Source organism: Pteropus medius, unplaced genomic scaffold (genome assembly GCF_902729225.1).
Source record: "Pteropus medius unplaced genomic scaffold, Ma_sr-lr_union100, whole genome shotgun sequence".
NCBI classification, from domain to species: domain Eukaryota; kingdom Metazoa; phylum Chordata; class Mammalia; order Chiroptera; family Pteropodidae; genus Pteropus; species Pteropus medius.
In genome coordinates, this window is record NW_024344370.1 from 11,898,835 (window position 1) to 11,920,753 (window position 21,919).

The 21,919-nt window shown below is 35.3% G+C and overlaps 1 protein-coding gene across 14 annotated transcripts in view; it reads left to right on the top strand.

Moving 5' to 3' along the window:
* The window catches only part of MAST4 (microtubule associated serine/threonine kinase family member 4), a 513,739-nt gene that overhangs the window by 406,301 nt on the left and 85,519 nt on the right, over nucleotides 1-21,919 (top strand). The gene's annotated exons all lie outside the window — the stretch shown is intronic.

The following is a 21,919-nucleotide window of genomic DNA, read 5'->3' on the forward strand; positions in this document are numbered from 1 at the left end:
TTTTTTTTTTGTTTTTTTTTTTTTTTTTTTTTTTTTTTTTTTTTTTTTTTTTTTTTTTTTTTTTTTTTTTTTTTTTTGTAAGTTAGCCTAAACCTTATCTTCGCTTTCAGTGTTTGGACTTTAAAATCAAGAATATCTTTTAATATGGGGTCCTTTTTCAATTATTCCTTTCTCTATTTCTATATTTGTGGATAACGCAAGACATGTCTCCACCTTAGGATTATCTTTGGGAACTGCAGACATGTTGGTTCACCTGGAGAGAATTAATGTTAAGAACTGTAGGGGAGGAAAAACATCTTTCCTGTGTCCTTCTAAGTTCTCCACTGGGAACCCAATAGCCAGACACAGATTAACAAGAAAAAAAGCATACAGATTTATTTAATATAAGCTTTACGTGACACCAGAGCCTTCATAAGGTGGTGAAGACCCAAAGAAATGGTTAAACCTGAATGTTTTTATGGCAGGTTTGATTAAGCATGGAAAATTGTACAAATATATTATAGGACAAAGATGAGCTAATTCTAGTAAACTGGGGGAAACTTGTTCGTTCAGATTCCTCTGTGTCCCTTTTCTTTAGAGATATGGAAGCTTCTTTCCTCCAGGTACAGGAAGAGAACCTCTCACATGAGCATTTTATGACCTGCGTTAGGGGCAGTTCAGAAAGTCTTCCTGCACGTACTGTTTCTCACATTCCTTCAGCTTAAAATATTCAATATACCAAGATAATGTACTTTGAGTTTGCATGTCCTATACTCCGTCAGAACTATTCAGCACTTTTTCTCCCTAAAGTTGAATTTACCTATTATGTGTTTTAGCTATTACAAGCAATGCTTCTCTGAGCAGTCTAGAACATGTCTTCCTTGTATGTGTGCACAAGTTTATCTAAAATTTTACCTGTTAATGGCATCTATAATTATCTATTTTATCCATAATCATTGTAGGGATAATAAAGATTCAAGAGATGAGGTCCTTGGCTTCAAGTACTAATTTTAAAGAAAGTAAAGCTGCATTAAAAAACTATAAAATGAAAACTGCTTTATATGTGTTGTGTGTGCTCATGTGTGTGTTTTAATGTTCTATCCAAGATGGTGCAAAGAAGAGAAGGGTTAATTCCAATCAGGAAATTCTGGGAGAATTTGAGGGAGCTACTTGCCTCAAGATGAGCAAGACTTTGATATGTAGCAATGGGGTGAGAGAAAGGGAATCTCCAGTGTCTGGATAGAGTGCAGGATGTGTATGCTTGATTGTAAGAGAACATAAATGTGGAAAGAAATGAAAGTCAGAGAATAGAAGGTATTTTGATTTTGAGTGCTTTTCAAGGATTTTGAAAAGGATATGTGTTTTAGAAAGATATCTTCAGGATTGCAAAGGATGATGGCTTGAAAGGATGAGCCATTAAGCTCTATCTCTATTGTAATACTGTGAAAACCCTAACTTAAGGCTGATGGCTTTCAGATGATGTTGATTTCATATTTGCAAGTAGGGCTGTGACTCTCCCCTTTTGTTCATGGGGCTATATGATACTATTGCAAGACCACTAACATCTAGAAATGCTGCTCCCGGGTAAAACTTGAGAAAAACTCTTGCCCATATACATGAGAAGACATGTTCTAGTCTGTTCATAGCAGCCTTGTGCTTAGTAGCTAAACATTTGAAGCAACCTAGTTATCTATCAATGGGGAAATGGAGAAATGAATTGTGGCATAGTTATTCACAAAGCACTGCACACATAAAAGAAAAAGAGCTAGCACTGCACATATCTACATGGATGAAACTCAAAGATAGTATTGGGCAACAAAAGCAAGTCGCAAAAGAATGTTATTTAAACCTGTCATGTAATGTTAACATGGTGTTACATACAATATTTTGTTTAGGGAAAACACACATCACATAAATATGTATGTATATGTGTATACATTTAATTTATAGTAAGAGTAAGGAAAGCATGGTAATTCGAAGGACCAATTTCGTGATAGTAGTTATCTAAGAAGGTGTGAGGGGGATATAATTGGAGAGAAGGATAAGCAATTGGTAATGCTATACTTCCAAAGCTGCATGATGTGTACATAACTATTTATATTATTGCCACTTATACTTTGGAGATTTATATTATATCATTGTCATAATAGTAAAAGCTGACAGAAAGTCAAGCACATTAGTGGGAACTGGAATTATGTCTTTTTTTCTTCTTTACTCTCCTCCAGTACAGTGCCTGGCATTATATACCAGGTGTTAAGTGAATGATGAATTCTATTTCTTAGATAAAATTCAATAATGATTTAAAAAATTAATCCTACTCTTCCTTATTGTGTTCTGTAGTAATTGCACCACATTTTATGTGCCTGTTGATTAGTCTCTTATTGCTGTGATTTTCTTCAGTTCTCATACTGAGATTAGAGGAAATGTGGTTAAGACTTTAATGATCCTTTTAATTATTTTTCTTTTCTCTACGTAGACTTAGCTTGAGTTCTTTTCCCTTCAAACATAATGTTAGCATTCAATCAGAGGAGTGGGCAGAGAGGAGCCTGTCTTTCAGGTTCTGAGAGTATTTTTCCTTATGTTAAGGAGCCAACAGGTTGTTATTCACTCAGAAGCTGTAGAAATCTGTCAGACTTTTTTTGTGAGAGATGGCATTTATCACAGTCTGGTGGTTTCCTTTTTTCTGTATAAAAAGAAGAAAATATAAATTAAATAAAGGACCCGTCCTGATGTCTCAATCGTGTGAAATGCCTCCTCACTCACCATGCCTCCTACCTGTTCCTTCCTATTCCACATTCTCTATCATGTGTTTGATACACAGAGTGCCAGATGAGGGTTCCTAGATGTCTCCAGGAAAAGCAGAGAAAGAAAAACTGCCATTTCTCCATGCTTATTGACCCCAAAGATAAAGTTATACTTTCTATTTTTCTTAGGTAAGGATGTTGTGAGTCAGGCCACTCATCACTGACACGTGAATTTATACCCATCAAATGAATCAGTAGAGATGAGAACATTATTTGTGTAGATGTGTCACCAGTGCTTTAAGGAAGAAGGCATACTGACATAGTGTTCTGGAGCTTATCTTCAAAAACAAAGGAGTGTTTGTTGGGAGCCAGGGATTCCTAAAAGAACAGTGAACAGGACAGTCCCGTTAAGAAAAGAAAGGTATAGTACCACAGGCTTCTAGTTCCAAGAAGATTCTAAACATGAAAGTTTATCCAGAAGCCCCAAAGGAAAGACTTGTACTTCTTTCTTAAAATAAAAATTTCTGTGTAATAAACAAAATTAAAGAAAACAGTGAAAAATATTTTTGTGCTTATAACTAAAAACTATCTGATTGCCTTAATATGCAAAGAGCTTGCGTAAATTGATGTGAAAATTGGTGAAAGCTCCAGGAAAAAAAAAATAGACAAAAGATGTAAAGGGCATGTAACTGAAAAAAATTAAAATGGCCAACAAAAACATTTGAAATGATCATTCACTGCAGTCATAAGAGAAATGTGAACCAGAATAATGAGATGGGATCATTCATTCATCTAGCATATCATCAAAATTTTTATATCATGTGAAGCAATCACTCTCACATGATATACATGTTCATCTCAATTTGTACAACTCTTTTGGTTAGTGATTTGTAGTATTGATTGAAATTTCAACTGCCATTTACCAACTGCTTTTGGCCTAGCGAATCTATCTCTGTAAATTTATCTTACTGATATTCTCATGGATGTCAGAAAATAGTAAGTCTAACATTACTTGTAACTAGCAAATAGAAAGGTAAGTTGTTGCTGCTTTGTTGTTTAACCTGTCCTACAATAAGGGACTGGTTTAGAAGAAGTGATTCAGGCATGTAATCTAGCATTACATGGTTACTAAGAATGAGGTGAACTTCTATGTTCTGATATTAGAAGGATGCCCAAGAAAGTCTGTTGAGTGAAAAAATGCTTTGTGTAATTTTATGTATGTGTGTGTGTTTTTACATACACATACATACACACTTGTATATTTATGCATATTTGTAGGGAATTTTTGGAAAGAGAAAGGAGAGACTTAGCAGTGTGTATCTTTGGGGACCAGGAAGGTAGGGAAATTAGCATGTAGTGGTTTATAATAAAATAAGTCTCTAAAAACAAAACCCATAAAAAAAACTAAAATGATACTTGTATTAGTTTTCTATTGCTGTGTAATGAATTACCAAAAATTTATTGTCTTAGAATGGTATCTATTTATTAATCTCATAGGTGTATGGGGCAGAAGTCCAGGCTTGACTAATTTGAGCTCAGGGTGGGGCTCTCAAGGTATCATAAAGCCAATATCAAAGAAAGGTGGAAAGTCATAAGCTCCTAGTTCCCTAGGAATCCTCACCTAGTTTTTCTTCTCAGGGTATCATATGGCCCGAAGCAGTATCAGTGGCTGGGCTCTTATCTGGAGATTGGGAAAGAATCTAAGTCCAAGCTCATGCAGGTTGTGGACAGATTCAGATCCTTGCAGTTTAGGACTAAGGTCTCTATTTCACCCTGGCTGTCAGCCCGAGGCTGCTTTTCAGTTTCTAGAGGCTCACAGTGGCACATCCAGTCACTCTCATGCTTCACATCTCTAACTTCTCTTGCCATCAACCAGGGGAAATTCTTTCTCGTAAAGGTCTTGTCTCATTGGACCAGGCCCACTTAAATAATCTCTGTATACAGGGATCTTGAGGAGACCATTTTAAAATTCTGGAGCTTATCTTCAAACACAAAATTCTGGAGCTTATCTCTAAAAACAAAACCCATAAAAAAACTAAAATGATACTTGCATTAGTTTTCACTTCTGTATTCCATTTTGAACCAAATGGTAAAAGCATGAGCTCTAAGAGTAATGCTTACACAGAATGAGCTGCAGACCAGATATACGTAAATAACTGAGACCTACTGACTTGTCTTTTAAAGAACTCAAAGCAAATATTGCTCTATTGGACAAAATACCTAACTTTGTCTTCAAGAATTGTTTTACTAGGAATTTTCAAATGACTACTTAGATTCATTTATAAGAGAGTTTCTGGAAGGAAAAATGGACAGGGATCTAACTTTCCTAACTGGGCAACTCTAGGAATTATTGAAGATAGGAAATATTCCTAGAAAGTTCATATAACCTGTTAGGTTAATATCTAGTTGGAGAAACATTCATAAATCATATATTTAATATACAATATTTAATATATAATAAATTATATATATGTAATATATTACATATTACATATATATAATTTCTGAAGGATTAAGTCATCACTGTATTTGCTGCTGCTCTGTTCACCAAGCCCCTCTTTAAAGATACAGCTGAGCAAAGGGAGACCCATAGAGGTGAAAATAATCAGAGAAGTGGGGATTGTATGAAAACAATATGACTCCAAGTAGAAACTCGGAAAACCCAGAAAAGCATTGAGGTAGGCTCTTGAGAGCTAGGCAACAAAACAAACCACCCTAAGCCCCACTCTTCAAAATGAATCCCTCTGAACATTGTGATTTACATTTCCTTGTTACCTTCCCTCCTCCCCACATCCATGCTCAGGGCTTTGGCTTAACAAACACTACCCAGTGTATAAATTAAGGTGGTTTCTAAGTAGAAACTGAGACACCATGTACATTTTTTTCAATAAAGTTCTTACTATTTCAGAAAATTGTGAAGACCTTTTTGTTTTGGACTGTGAGTCACACATGAAAATTGGTCTCTTCACTTTACAACGTGCTCTCCTTGCATTTGTGCTGTATCAATTATACTCATTCATCAGTTGTGACACCGAGCTGGATGGGGTAAAAGGCAGTGGTTTCGCAGACAGGCATGCTGATGCGAAGAATTGAAAGTTAATAGTCTGGCAATGAGGTAGAGACAGGGTAAAAATAAGCAAGGTGGACTAATGAATTCAAAGAAGACAGTCTGGGATAGAACAGGGTTAGTAAGTGGTGCCAGGGACATACTCGAGAGCATCCCTGATGTTAGCAAGGAACTTAACTGCATAGTAACTCACTGCCTGGAGCAGAACCAGAAGCTTGGAAGATGATGTATAGCTGGGCAGTAGGGGATTGTCTCTCAGTGCCAGCCAAGTCCTTAGTCTGCTTACCAACATCCACGTGACTCTGTGCTATTTTAAAAATGTAAAATTTCGCAAGAAATTTTTCAGGTTCTGTTCTCATGAACTCTGACCTTCAAGATGGGTATGGTTAAAAATTAAATATGATGTTCTAATAGTAGTAGTAAAGACAAGAGTTTGTAGAAAATACAAGAAATAACCTAGAAAATGTAAATCTCTTATAAACCCATTACCCAGAGATAACACCTGTTAACATTTTATTGTATCTTGTCTTTTTTTAATGTAGTGTGGGTGTGTATGTGTGTGTCTATATGTCTATAGGTGTGACTGAAATCCATATGTTGAGATATTTTATTTTATTCCACCCTTGCCAATGCCTATGTTACAGTTTTTCAGCTTTCATCAATATAATCCAAACATAATGTAGTACTTTTTTCCAGTTTTGAGATATAATTGACATACAACATTGTATTAGTTTAAGATGTACAACATGATGAATTGATATACATTTATAATGTGAAGTGATGGCCACAATGAGTTTGGTTAACATTTACCACTTCATATAGTTACACATTTTTTTTCCTCGTGATGAGACTTTTAAGATTTATTCTTTTAACAACTTTTGAATTATAATACATTATTATTAATTCTAGTCACCATGCTGTACATCACCCACCCTCAGAACTTATTTATCTTATAACTGGAACTTTGTGCCTTTTGACCACTGTTGCCCATTTTGCCCACCCCTCACGCCCACCCCATGGCAACACCAGTCTAGTGTTTTTTAAATTTTTCTATTTTGTTCTCTGTATCTATGTTTGCTTGTTATTTTAGATTTCACATATTAATGATATCATACAGTATTTGTCTTTCTCTTTCTCACTTATTTCACTTAGCATAATTCCCTCAAGGTCCACCCATATCACAAATGGCAAGATTTCCTTTTTTTTTTTTTTTTTATGGCTGAATAGTATTCTATTGTACGTATATGTGTGTATGTGTGTGTGTATGTCACATTTGCTTTATACACTCATCTCTCGATGGATACTAAGGTCGTTTCCATGTATTGGCTATTATAAACAATGCTGCATTGAATATAGGGGTGCAGATATTTTTTTGAGATAGTAATTTTGTTTCCTTCGGACATGTACCCAGAAGTGGAACTGCTGGATCATATGGTAGTTCTGTTTGTAATTTTTGAGGAAGCTTCATACTGTTTTCCATAGTGTTTGCACCAATTTATCTTTCTACCAATAGTGCACTAGGGTTCCCTTTCTCTACATTCCTGCCAGCATTTATCTCTTGTCTCTTTGATAATACCCGTCGTAATAGGCATGAGGTGACTATCTTAGTCTGTTTTAATGTGCATGTTTTCTTAATCACTTGTAATGTCATTGATATTTTTTCTGATTTGCTATTTGATTTTTTTCATGGTGTTTTTTGATTAACAGTTTTTTTTCTTTTTTCTGTAATTTTGTTGTGGTCTAGTTTGTCAGTCTTTTTTTCTTTCTCGTTTCTTCCATTTTTGTTGTCATTATGTCTAGTTGTTGTAGAGTTTCATTAACAAGAGTTTTATTAACAAGGCTGGTGTTGCTCTAAGAATCTCTGCTCTGACCTCACTGCTTCTACCCTATTTATGCTGGCAAGTTTAGTATCAGCAACACATTTCTTTACCTTCTCATATTCCTTAGTATGTCATATAGGGTGATGATTTTCCCAAGCAGGAGAGAGTTTTTGAGCTACAAAAGTCTTTCTGAATTCTTCCTAAACTTTATAGACTAGCCTACAAAGAGAAGAAGATAGCCATCAATAAAGACATCGAAACAGTTTCCTTCCACTTTCTAGATGACTAGAAGACATTATACGCTTACGTATTTCTACCCAGATGTGTGTTGTACCATCAGGTTTGTATGCAGCACACAGAAAGTAAACTGTTACTTGTGATTTAGTTTGCTGATGAGAACAACTTAGTCAATAAAGATGAATGATATTTAGGTATCGGTGAAACATTTCTCCTTAGATAAAGTGGGATTAGGGACATAACCCTGAATGTAATAATAGTGCCTTTGTTTTATTTATTTTGTGACTTTCATTCAAAAGCCATTGGCAAGTTTTTCCATGTTTGAAATATTATTTGCCAAATTGTTTAAATCTGCTTTGCAGATCTTTAATAAAAATGTTCATTCAGCACAGCAGTGACCTCCTTTTGCCATACAGACATGCTGGTACCAGACAAATGATTCCTTTGCTTCTTCATATTTGGGTAATAGGACAAAGCAACCTGTGTGCTCATGGAGTCACAGCAAATCAATTGTTAGCCTTAATAGAGATTAAGTTTCCCGATGCTCCATATACTGCTCTTTAAAATAATAGAAACATTCAACTCAAGAGGAATCTCTGATATCATCATTCATTGTCATTTTCTAATTATAACCAGCTCTTAATAAAATCAACTTAAATTTGTAAAACTTAAATTTGTGTTCAGTTCAGAACTTGGAGTCCTCCTCATAGATTCCATTTTAAGTAGCTTAAAGTTGGCTAAACTTAGTCAACCATGGGTAGAACATCACCTGGAAATCATCTTGTTCTATTAAAACCTTAAGTGAGCCCTGATACTAAATTTTTTTAATCTAGTGTGTGTGTGTCTGAGCCATATGATTTTACAACGTATCTGTTCTGTGATTTCAAGTATTTCATAAAACAGTTTCTATGAGTTATAGAGAATACTATCTTTCTTACTCCATACTGTATTCACAATTTTATTGTTTAATCCTTAGCCTCACAGTTTTATTCTTTAATCCTTAGCTTTTGTGTAATTACAATTGTTGGCCTGAGTAATGACACATCTTGCCCTTCCTGCTTAAGGAAAAGGATGATAAAATCAGATGGACTGACGTCAGTCAGTGTGTTTTCCTAGTTTTTGAGTATTGCTTTGTGTTGACTCACCAGTCAGGAGTATACACCAACATCATTAGTATTTGTTAATTTTTTTCATGAGGATCCATCTGCCCTGTGACCTGTGTCTATCATTTTGGTCCTCTGAGAAGACTACAATGTTCACATGTAATCTATTCCTACTAATAATTTAATGACTGACATCTTTCATATTCCCCTACTCTCTAAATGTAGAATTTAATATGGATGGCCTCAGATTTAGCGTTTTAGTCTCTCCTTCACCATAAACTGAAGCTTTTGGAATGGACTTCTAAATTTAATTTTAAAGCTTCCCTATGTTAACAAAAGTAGTATTAGTTTTTTGGGTTTTGTTTAGATTTTGCTTTAGAACATAGGTCCCCTGGGCAGCCACTCTAGAAGATTTGATTCTTCCATCCACTGGGAAGGACTCTTCATTCTTTCTTTTTTAATCAAAATTTTGCAATTTTTTTTGTTTATACATCAATTATGGATTTTGTTTGGCTCGGTTTGATTGCTAAAGTACCATTTGGATCCTAATTGCATATTTTTCAACTTAGAATTGACAGTATTTAGTGATAGATTAGATATGTGGTGAGAAAGAGTTGATCGAAGGTGGCTTCCAGATATCTTGGTGAGAATATGGATGGATGGAGCAGGCATTGCCCAAGATAGAGGAGACAAGAAGGGAAGATCTTAGGTAATGCTTAAGAATTCACTTACCTGCACTTTAGGTTTGAGATGCCCATGAGACAACTAAGTGACATAAATAAACACGTGTTTTTACATGGGTCTGAAACTCAGTGGTTGAGTGTGTGCTGGTGATATCAGTTTGGAAACCCTTCATTCATAGGTAGTATTTAAAACCTTGGGAGTGGAGAAAAGCATTGAGGGAAAGAGTTTAGAGTGAGAAGACAGACCCTGGGGGGTTGAGTCCCCAGTGCCAACATTTAGAAATTCTGAGAGGACAGGTAGCCAGCAAGAAACGTTGAGAAGCAGCAACGTGAGAGGCCAGAGGGAAGGAGCAAAATGTAGGGTCTCAGGATCCAAGAGAAACCAGAGTTCCCAGAGTGAGGGAGTGGTTAATTTTATTATTATCAAGTTAATATAGTATGGTGCATATTTGATTGTTTTAAAATATATAAATGACATCTATTGTTATGTCTTTTAAATTCCTGAAAATTTATATTATTCAAATTGCCCCCCAGAAAAAAGGAAACCTTTTTTTAAATCTAGTTGAAAAATCAGATTGTTTTATGTTTATAGAGTTGCTTTTAGTCCAGGATATATGATAAATGATCACCTAGAAAGTAAAAGGGTACATTTAAAATCCTTGCCAAATCACTTCTCACCCTCGAGGTTTTCAGAACTTGATGCTCTAGGACTGGGCAGCTTCAGTGACTATCATAGCGACTTTTGGTTTTTCTGGTACTTTGGTGCTTCTGGCATGCTCTTCACCAGCTTAGCCCCATGTTATCTCTGAACTTGAGTTAGAAATCCTCAAATGTATGTAAATACTGACTATCTTCTTTGGCTCATCAGCTGGCGACAGTGTGTGGATTTATATCACAGAAAAACTATTCCACAGAGATTAAAAAAAGAAAAAAACTTGAGGCAGGGGTCCCATTAGCATGGGGATCAGACAGCTTCCTTCATTAAGTGCCCAGTGCCCTTGATAGAAAGCTAAATGTTCAACACAACTAAAGTGTCCTTTACCTGTTGGGCAACCTACAAGAGAGGATTAAAAAAAAATCTACATTTCAAATTCAACTACATATGCTAAAGAGGTTTTTCTTAAATATCATGTACAGCAATGCCATCTCTATCTTTGAACTTAATCTGGCATAATTGCAATATCAGCTTTAATTCAGGTTTTTGTATTTACTGCCTCAATGTGTGAGTACTTCTCTACAAAAGCCATGCAAATTGCAGGCTTTTCAAGTTCTAAGCTTTTATGTTGGGAGTAACAGTGGGTAAATTACAGAGCTTGTCACGATATTTTACAGTGTGCATACACAGTGATAACCATGGCTAGTTCAGAGGGCTCAGCATTGGGGAAGAGCTGCCCATCAATGGTCCTACTTCGGAAACCAATTTTGTTTTCCCTGGACTAGTGAAGAGAGAAGTGGAGAAAATTTAGCAGAGTATATATACATAAAAGGAAATTCATGTAGTTTAAGGAGAAGAGATGAGATTTGCTTTTAAAAACAGCTGAAATATCGTAGATTTTTAAAAACTCTTTAAAACACTTTTTTCTCTATTAATGAAAGCTGTAAGTGTTTATTGTAGAAAATGTTGACGATGCAAGAAAGTAAAAAGAATGTAAAAATTGTCTATATTTTTACCCACCACTAAGAATTAACTACTTAACAGTAGGATATTTGTCTAACTGTGTATATTTTATATATCTACATCTATTATAATATTGGTAACATTTATGTTTACATAAATTTGTGCATATAAACAAATTTATATATACACATACATTTGTATATACGTGTGTAAGTATGCGATCAGATATAATTTTATCTAGATCTTTTGATATTATTTTGATACTTTTACATATCATTAAATGTCTTTTTTCCTCAAATACATGGATTTAATGAGTACAAAATATTCCATTTCATGAATGTGCCATAGTTATCTTCCCTTAATGAATATTTTGGCTATTTCCAGGTTTTTTTTGTTGTTTTTTGTTTTTTGTTTTCTTATAGGTAGTACTGTGGTGAATAGTATGATACATAATTTTTTTGCGATCAACTCTGATTACTTTCTCAGCTTAATTCGGGAAGGTATTCTTTAAAGTGCTGGCCTTCTATTGTCTTGTATTTGTATTGTTGGGCTGTCCATTGTTGCCTGACTATGATTTTTCAGGCTCTAAGAGTCATAGATTGAGTCCACAGGAAATGTTCTTTAATGCTGGCTACAAAGAACAGTTAATAAGCATCAAGGATGTGTTGTGTAGGCACTAAAATAACTTTACATGTATCTAAGTACATCTCAAGTGTGTTCTCTCTAGATGAAACAATAGCTAATCCTATTAAACTTCCAGGAACTTTGAACCCAGTGACATCATAGTGTCCTCGAAAAGTTAGTGAGGTAAATGAAGAAGGAACTATTACGCAAAGTGGCAGAGCTGTTCACACTCCACACTGTGTTCCTGCTTTCCCAGGAGTTGAGAACTAGACTCTAGTATAAAAACCTCTGGCTACTATGTAACTCAGTAGTCATGCTATCTGAGCCCCATTAATTTTGACCTAACAACTGATAAATTATAATGGGTGCGTGTGATAAACACTGGACCTGGATTTCGGCTCTCCTCTACCATTTATCAGCAGTGCTACTTTGAGAAAATCACTCTCTAGGTCTCATATCTGTAAAATGGAAATAATAGAACTTGCCCTTGCAACCTCATATACATGATTAAATATGAGAATATTTGCAATATTATAAAGTGCTAGTATGAGGTTTTAAGAAACTACTAAAATATTATAACCAATCTGAATTCATAATTTGGTTAAAATGATAGGACATCATAGTACGTAAATACAAAACAAATTAGAACACAGGCTCATTGGAGTCTCGAAGTGGGTTGCTGAGAATGGAATGTGGCATCCTTGTAACCATCTCTACTGGGACACATTTGTAGTAGTTTGTGATATTCTCATTTCGGCATAGCAGCCTTTGGAGTTCCCTCAGCTGGTGCAGTTATTCTAGCTTAAAGCTGATTTGGGAAATGAACAGCACTTTTTAAAAAAGTCAACTTTAGTGGATCAGAACCACAACAGTTCCAGAGGGCCTGCCTCAGGGATGGGAAGTAGAAAGGGTGATTTGAGAAGTGGGGTTCCCAGCCTCCCAGTCTACCTCTGCTTCAGCCACAGAAGGACAATCTTTGTCACATTTTAGGCTAAAGAGTCACCTTTTGCTTGAGCTGAAGACAAAGATCAGAACCAGGTCTGGAACCTTGCTTACCGGTCACTGCCTCTTGCCTCATTCTCAGCGAGGCCCTGGAATCTAGCCCTGAAGGTGCCTTCTGGAGGTCTTCAGGGAAGACCTGGGATAGCCCCGGAGTGAGCTTTGATTCACGTTTTTCTCTAGGGCTTGAACACAGTGTCTAGATCAAAGGTTTTCATTTATGTTTCTTCTGTCCTACTCTGTTAAAGAAGCTGGGTTCCACCACCTGAAAGTAGGGGGGAAATAGGGAAGATCACTTTTCCAAAAAAGAAACACAGGGTTTACAGACATTTTGTTGTTGTAGTTATCATTTACAATGTATTTTAAGGATAGAGAAAAATTCCAGATTATTTTAGAAATGAACTTTGGTGCTGTGATACTTTAAAAGAGTACCCGGTAGTCAGGAGATGAACATGGTGGTGTTATGCTAACAGGTCTCCACATCAGATCAAAGATGGCCAGCAGGAAATGGCACCTACCTAGTAAACAAGTGGGATTATGCTCATCTTTTCCCCCTAGCTATAAAGAAGTTATATTTCAGGTTAATATTTTTAAAGTTTTATGGTGATCTGCTATGCCTTTGAACAATTCTCTTATCTTCACTTTACTTTAATTTCCTGTTCTGTTAAAGGAGGAGATTGTTTTACATGCATTTTGTTCTAATAGTCTTTTAAAATAGTTCTTTTAAGGCTATATAACTTCATATTTCTAGTTCTTTTGTTTTAAAGGAATTCTTTTCACTCTGTGTTCTCAGGATTAATTCAGATTGGCTTTGTGTTCTTCATTGACAGCCTGCTTTTAGTATTCTAGGGTCCGATGAAAAATGATCTTTTGACATATAAAATAGTAAGGAAAAAAGGTAGAGTGGGACAGCAGTTTGGACTCCACACACCTAACATGGAAGGAGTGAGGACATGCCTGAGTGATCCACAAATATATTCTGGATATGGTCGATTTTTCATGTCATCATCATCTGAAGATGGAAGTTCCATTGGAAAGAACTTTTGATGGGAAACTAGTTGTCCTGTTGCCTGTGTCTCCCAGGCACACTTTGAAGGCCATCCCCTTTGCTTATCTGGAGTAGCTATACATCTCAGTTTGTGGTTAGTGTATCTATACACTGGAACAATTAGGCCTAAAAGTCTCCGTTTGCACATACGAGAATGTTCTGGAACTCTACAATAATTACCAGAGTGACCAACCAGTCATTAAAGGAATAAATTTAGTGTTGAAGTTTTTGGGAGAAAAGGAGGGGACGGTGGGGTTAGGGGGAGAAATTGAGAGAGAGAGAGAAGAATCTCAAGCAAAGAACATGCCCCACTTCAATGTTTGGAGATACAGATCATATTATTATTTTAGTTCTTTAAACTGAGATATAATTGTCATATAACATGGTGTAAAATTTAAGGTATACAGCTGTTGATTTGATACGTTTATATATTGCAATATGATTACCACCATAGCTTTAGCTATTACATTTGTCACATTATTTAAGTATCATCTCTTTTTTGCGGTGAGAAGGATTAAGATATAGTCTCTTTGCAAGTTGAAATTTATAATACAGTATTATTATTGACTGTAATGTCTATGCTGTGCATTAGATCTCCAGAACTTACTTATCTACTAGTTGCAGGTTTGTACCTTTAAACATCTCTCCAATTTTCCCAACCCCCAGCTCCTGGTAACTACCTTTCTACTCTCTGTTTATGTGAGTTCAACTTTTTCAGATTCCATGTACAGGAGAGATCATACGATATTTATCTTTCACTGTCTGACTTATTCACTTAGCATAGTGCCCTCAAGGTCCATCCATGCTGTTGCAAATGGCAGAGTGCAAATCATTTTAAATAGGACAAATGCAGGAAATGAAGCTAGTTCTGTAAGTGGTAAACGGCCCACTTACTTGGAGGTCAGTAATTTGGTTTGGAAATGGGCACATTCTAGCATCCTTGAAAATAGAAAAAAAAATACATAAGCCGGTTCAGCTTTGGTACTTTTGTGCCATTATTTCAGTAGGAAATGCATGTTTTAAGCTTATTGACACTCATTTCATTTGACAGTTTTTATTTTCAAAGAAGAAAGACAAAATGCATATTTTCTCCCCTCTCCAGAGACTCAGGCAGACTTTTAACATCAGGAGGTGTACATACCTCCCCTGACAACAAATTTCACATAAGTAGTAGCAGTCTGCTTTGTCAGTAGTTCTATGAAGCTGTTTTGTTTCATCCCTCCTGTTCTTATTGTTGACATAAATGATGGATGTTTACTTCTTCTAGTGATATAAGGCTTTAACCATTTCTGCCATGACTGTGTGCCTATCTGACCTGAGCCTTACGTACCATTTTGTTTCCTGAAATTGTCTTTACTAACAAGATAGAAGTTACAATACCTAAATTGAAGTCACTGACATTAACATACCTCAGAGTGATGGATTGACTTATGGGTTGTGTGTTTGTTAGCTAATTATGCTTTTAATTGAAATATTAATAACATCCTGCTGTCCCCAATTTGTAAAATTGTGGTAATATTGATATTGAGAATATACCAATGACTGGTCATGTCTTCATGAAAAATTCCCCTATGTATAACACAATATCTCATGATTCAAAAACAGTCAACTCATGACTTGACCTCAGAAACAGTGTGACAGCAGAAGACAGAAGGTAGATATCACCCTCCTGTGCTGCATGCATACCCCGACATCTGAGACTGGTATCTATGCCAACAAACCAAAATATCTGGCAGTCACCTCCCACCACAAGAAAACTGTTTTTAGAACTGATCAGAGACTTCTATTGCCCTCACAACACTCTTATCTTTCTTTACTAGATTTGAAAAACTGTACTTTCTGGTGGTAAACATCAACATCATATAAATTGGGAATTCATTAATTAATTTATAACAGTATATCTTTTTGGTGGAGAACCAGATAAATGGAACAAATGTGATAATTAAGGATAATATTAATGAATGCTTTCTCAAATTGGAAGAAAAATTGAGTAACAAAAAACAAGAAACAAAGAAATAAAACTCTGTCCTAGATATAGTTTTGTGAACTTTAACTTGTAAACAATGAAGGAAAAATACCAATTTTTGAATCAAAAAAAGAAAAGAATTGATTGCTGATGAAGGAATAAAATTCATGCTGGCCTCAGACTTCTCTTCCACATATTGCTAGGTAATGGTGTTGAGACCAAAGAATTCTACTTGCTAAGATTTTATACATGTGTATTCATGTATTAATGCACTGTTGTATATTCGAAGTCACATAAACATGTACTTTCCATGTATTTTCTGAGAAACTAAAGTAGAGATATACAGAAGATGACTGAGAATTAAATTAAAATGAAGAACTAAAGAATTGGGAAGGTGGGGGTATAAAAGTACTATGGTAAGCATTAATAGAAAATGAAAATTTGAAAAGAGTCTTTAAAATGTAATAGTATAAATAATGATTCACTAATAACAATATAGATTTAAAACTCATCGACTGAGAAGAGAGATGGAGGTGCAGCAGAAGTACACATACGCTAAGTTCATTGATTTCGAGGAGTGGGTCAGGAAACGAGTTATTACTGTATTCCTTTTGAATTTATTAATTAGCAAAATATGCATTCAAGTGTGTTTTCTTAACATTTAAAGATTATAACTTTACTAGCATGAAAAGAAATGATTTCCTTTTATGTCACAGAAGAAAATAAAAAGAAAATAATTATACAGCACAGAGTAAGAAATTACCAACCCATTTCACTTTGAAATATAAATGTTAAAATTTAATAAAAACTATAAGAATTATTTACTATAAACTACTGAGGTTTATCACAAGAATGTTAATTTGTTTAATATTATGAATAGGACTAATATATCATAGCAGTTGGTCAAATGTTCATCTGAATAGATGTTGAAAGAGCGCTTTATAAAATTAAACATCCATTTCTGCTAAAAACTCTTCAGAAAATGAGAATGAATAGAGAATCCATAATATAGTAAGACATATCTAATTTAGACTAATGGCCAATATCTTACTTGAGCGAAATACTACAGGCATTCTATTAAAATCTCTCCCCATTAATATTTAACTTTTCTAGAGGTTCTTTGCAGTCAAGCAGCACATAAAACTGAAACAAAATCTATAACTCAAAGGTGGTAAAATTTGTTATATTCAGATGATATAAATAACCTAGAATATTCAAGGGAATTAAATATATGCATATTAAAATTAGCAAAAGCATTCATTAAGTAGATTATATACAAGATGAATATATAGAAATTAATATTATTGTATATTACCAACTATAACCAGTTAGAAATGATAATGACATAAAGAAAGAAATCAATTTATGATAGTATTTCACACTCCTTTCCCATGTCCCCTCCCTGCAAAAGAGGGCCATAAAACACCATGGCTTTAAAGTAACCAGAAAGAGACTTGAAGGAGATTGCTACAAAGAAACACAACTTTATTTGAAAGCTAAACTGTTTTTCAATAGTTGAAAGACATGTCATGTTCACTGGAGAAAAGGCTAAATATTATAATTTTTCCAAATTAAATTACAGTTCTAAAGCAATTCCAACCAGAATTCTTATATTTGTGTGTGTGTCTGTGTATATGTTTGTGTGTGTTTTGTTTCTTTCATTGCAAGCTTCACATTCACTCTGTCTAGTTTAAGCAGAGGAGTAATTTATTAAAGTGTATTGGCTAGCCCAATAAGGCTAAAGAGTGGTCGGTCATTGGAGGCCACATAGCCTTCAGAAGCACCTAGACCACAACCTGGCACAGTGCCAGAACAAGTCCTGGCTACTTCTGCTCCTGATCCCTGGATTTCAGAAATTCTGACACTGTTGCTCCTCAAGAAAGATGCCTCCATCACCTTTTTTGTCACTAATGGATTCTTTTGGCACATACTTTCTCATATTGCCCCTTTTCAAGACAAAGTTGAACTTAGACTTAATTGGCAAAGCCTTGCCTATGCTGTAATTGCAAGGAAAGCTGGAAAAGTGGGTGATGGCATTGGCCTTGGGGAGGCAGGTCTCATAACACAAGAAATTCCTCTTATACAAGGAGGCTGCTCAGAAGATATTGGGTGACGATAATGATGACAAATGCTCACTATGGTAAGCTGACGTAATGACTCTATGGTATATCTGAGAGACTGAGTAAATATAATTGGCCAAGTAAATTCAGTGAGCTAGACTTGACTACCTGAAATTATCACACATTATAGATGATTGGATAAAGATGATGTGGTAAATACACACACACACACACACACACACACAACAGAATATTACTTAACCATAAGAAAAGTTGAAATACTGCCATTTGCAACAACATGGATGGACCTTGAGATAATCACACTAAGTGAAATAAGTTAGACAGAAAAAGTTGAGAACCCTTTGATTTCACTTACTTATGAGATATAAAACTTAAAGCAACAAATGAATAAGACAAACCAAAACTCATAGACACAGACAACAGTTTAGTGGTTACCAGAGAGGAAGAGGGGAGGGGGAATAGATAAGCATAAAGGAGGTCAAATATATGATGACAGAAAGAGATTCGACTTTGGGTGGTGAACACACAATGCAATATACAGATGATGTATTATTGTACACTTGAAATCTATATAATTTTCTTAATCAATGTCACCCCAATACATTTAATTAAAAAATAAAGTGATAAATGCAAATAGTCATTTATACATTAAAAAAATTGACAGGGATTGATAATGATTTGAGGAGGAAACATCATACACCACCGAGAAATAGTTTAATCTGCAAATGGTATTGGGAAAATTGTCTATCTAAATGAAAATATGTGAGGTGAGTTTCCTTCATACTCTATATTAAAATGATTTTTGCATGAATTTTAAATTACCTGTAAAAATTAAACCCCCTAAAGTAAAATTAATATCTAGTTGAATATTTAACATGTTTAGGACGGGGGAATAATTTCTGAGCATGAAGAAGTGGAAGAAACCACTACGGAAAAGATCGATAATAAGAATATATTAAGAGTTTAAAATTCTGTAATTAAAAAACCATAAACAAAATTAAGATACTAACAACTAACTGAGAAAATATCTGAAACAAATATAATGGGCAGAAGTTTAATATTTAAATTTAAGTTATAAAGAGCTCTTTTAAGTGATTGTAAGAAAAAATTCTAGTGTCTCACTCGAAAAACAGGCAAAGGACATTAACAGGCAGATCACAAAAGAAGTAGAAATGACAAGTAAACAAATGAAAAGTCCAATCTCTTACTAATCAAATAAATGCTACTCACCATAATGAAAGAGAAGGTTTCAACTGATTTGCAAATATTAAAAAGCACACATGGTAAAAATCATTTTTGGTGATAGAATAGTGAGACGGATATTCTCAATACATTAATGTAAATTTACAATCTTTTTAGAAAGCAAAGTGGTATTTTATGTCAAGAACCCTAAAAATAGTTCACATCATTTGAGCTATTATTTGCACTTTATGAACTATAATTTAAGGAAATAATCAGAAAAGCACTCCGAAATATATATTTCAGGATGTTAATTGCAGCATTATTTATAAAAGTACAAAATTGGAAACAACTTAAACATTAAGTAATAAGAGTGATGGTTCAATTGTAAACTATCTGTATGAGTAATTTGTAGCCGTTAAAAAATCATCACATTTAAAAAAATATTTAATGGGATTGGAAAATTATAATTACAGCCTATCTGTAAAGAACAGGACACAAAAACTGAATATGGTTTATAAACCTATTTAAATGTATGTTTGTATATACATGTACACACTATCAAAATATAGACTGAAGAAAAACACCACATTATATTAGTGGGATTACCAATTTTGTTTTAATAATTTAATATGTTTTCCAAGCCCTTCACCATGAGCATGATGTTACTTTTAGATCAAGTTTTTAAAACTTATTTTAAAAATGAGCAGTTCCTTTTCTGTGGATTTCTAATGTTTCGCCAGTAAAATCCCATATGCGGATTGCTTCCACCCTCACCATCTGCATCCAGTTTAGAGCTGTTAAACAGGTTTATGTTTAGCATTTTCCAAGAGTAGCAACAGTACTAAAGTTATCCCCTCAGTCCAATTTATCCTTTGTCAGCTCCATGGTGGTGATGGCACATGCTCCTATCTTGTACCTAACATCACCGAGGAAAGCGTGCATCTGCGGAAGGTGGTGTATAGGATCTGAGTAAAGACTGGAGTGGTTTTTGTTACATGCATGCTGAATACAAATCTTTTTTTTTCTATTTGTTCTGAGTTAATTGCTCTTCGAAAACATTACAAAACTATTTAGTAGAACATTTTCCTTTATTTTGTGGTTAAAAAAAAGATATTAGTTAAAAATATCCTAAGTAAAACCGTTCTGTGCTAGGATTCCAAAACTGTAAATCTTGTATCCTGTGGGGGAAATATCAATGTTTTGTTTTGCTTTGGTTTCATTTCATAAAATGTAAAAGCTAAGCTCTCACTGAGGCATTATCTCATCCATTTTCCACCTGATAGCACATTTTTAATATTAGGTTTTTAAATTATCCTATAAAATGATTAGCTGTTATAACATTTGAAATTTCTTCTAAAATTATAACTTGATTAAGTGAATAACTAAATGTAAGTGTTGTTTTTCATTATCTTCATTTTATGTCTCGGTGAAACAGAGCCAGGAATTCCTGCCTCGTTACCCTTTGGAAACTAGTTCAGGTACAGCACTGGCCAGGATTCAGTGCTGACGTGCTCAGGCGTGTCGCCACTCCCGTTCTGCCACCCCACTCAAGCCATGACCTTGCAGTGGCCAAATCCAATGACTTGTTTTTGTTCAGCCCATATACCCCACAGAAGCCTTTTTCTGCTTCCTGAAGATTTCTCTTCCCTTGCTTCCTATGATACCTTTTCTGTATTTCCATCCTCCTTATTGGCTCCTTTTTATTTCCTTATTAATTTTAACTATTGGGATGGATCCCTTGGGTTACATCCTTGGTCACCCTTTTACCTGTGACAAGCAGTCTGACCAAGGTCCTCTGCTTCATGCATGTGCTGATTTTTCCCATAGCCTGGACGTTTCTCCTGAAACACAGATCCATGATTCTGTTTATTAGAGCTTTCTCGATCCGAATATGTCCCACCAGCAACTGTTATCCAATATCAAGTTTTTCATTGCCAATTCTGAAGACTAACATAACTCAGTTATTAGCAACGTCATCATCCACTTGCATCCAAGTTAGCAAACTCAGCCTCATCTTTTGTTACACCCTTTCTGCTAAGCCTTATTTTCCCTGATATGTTTCTATACCAGGCTCCTCTCCCCAGCCTCTAGTTCAGGGATTTTGTAGAATGAGAACTGGGTCCCTCTCTGTGAGTGCTCTCACGGCCTGTGCCACCTCCACCAAACGTCTTTTCTATGTTGAAGCCCTTCTGTTTCAAGATGTAAATGTAATTATGTCTTTTAACTAAAGAAACATATTCCATGGTTTGCCATGACACACATGAGTGTACTGGTTCCCAAAATGTGATCCCCAGACCAGCAGCAGCAGCAGCAGCACCAGATTATTCAGAAATACAAACTCTCAGGCTCCAGCCTAGACTTACTCATTAACTGTGGGGTGGTGCCTAGTGATCTGCGATATAACAGATCCTCAAGGTCAGCAGTCCTCAACCTTTTTGGCACCAGGGACTGGTGCTCCTATGAGAATCTAATGCCTGATGATCTGAAGTGGAGCTGAGGTGGTGATGCGGCTGCAAATACAGATGAAACTTCACTCGCTTGCTGCTCACCATCTGCTGTGCAGCCCGGTTCCTAACAGGCCATGGACCAGGACCGGTACCGGTCCGCAGCCTGGGGGTCGAAGACTCCTGCCAAGGTGATTCCGATATACTCTACCATTTGAGAATTACTGCACTATAGGTTCTAAAGCCTGGCTGCACATTAGGATCACTTGTGGAACTTAAAAAAAACTCAGGTCCCAGACCAATTAAATCAGAAACTTCAAGTGT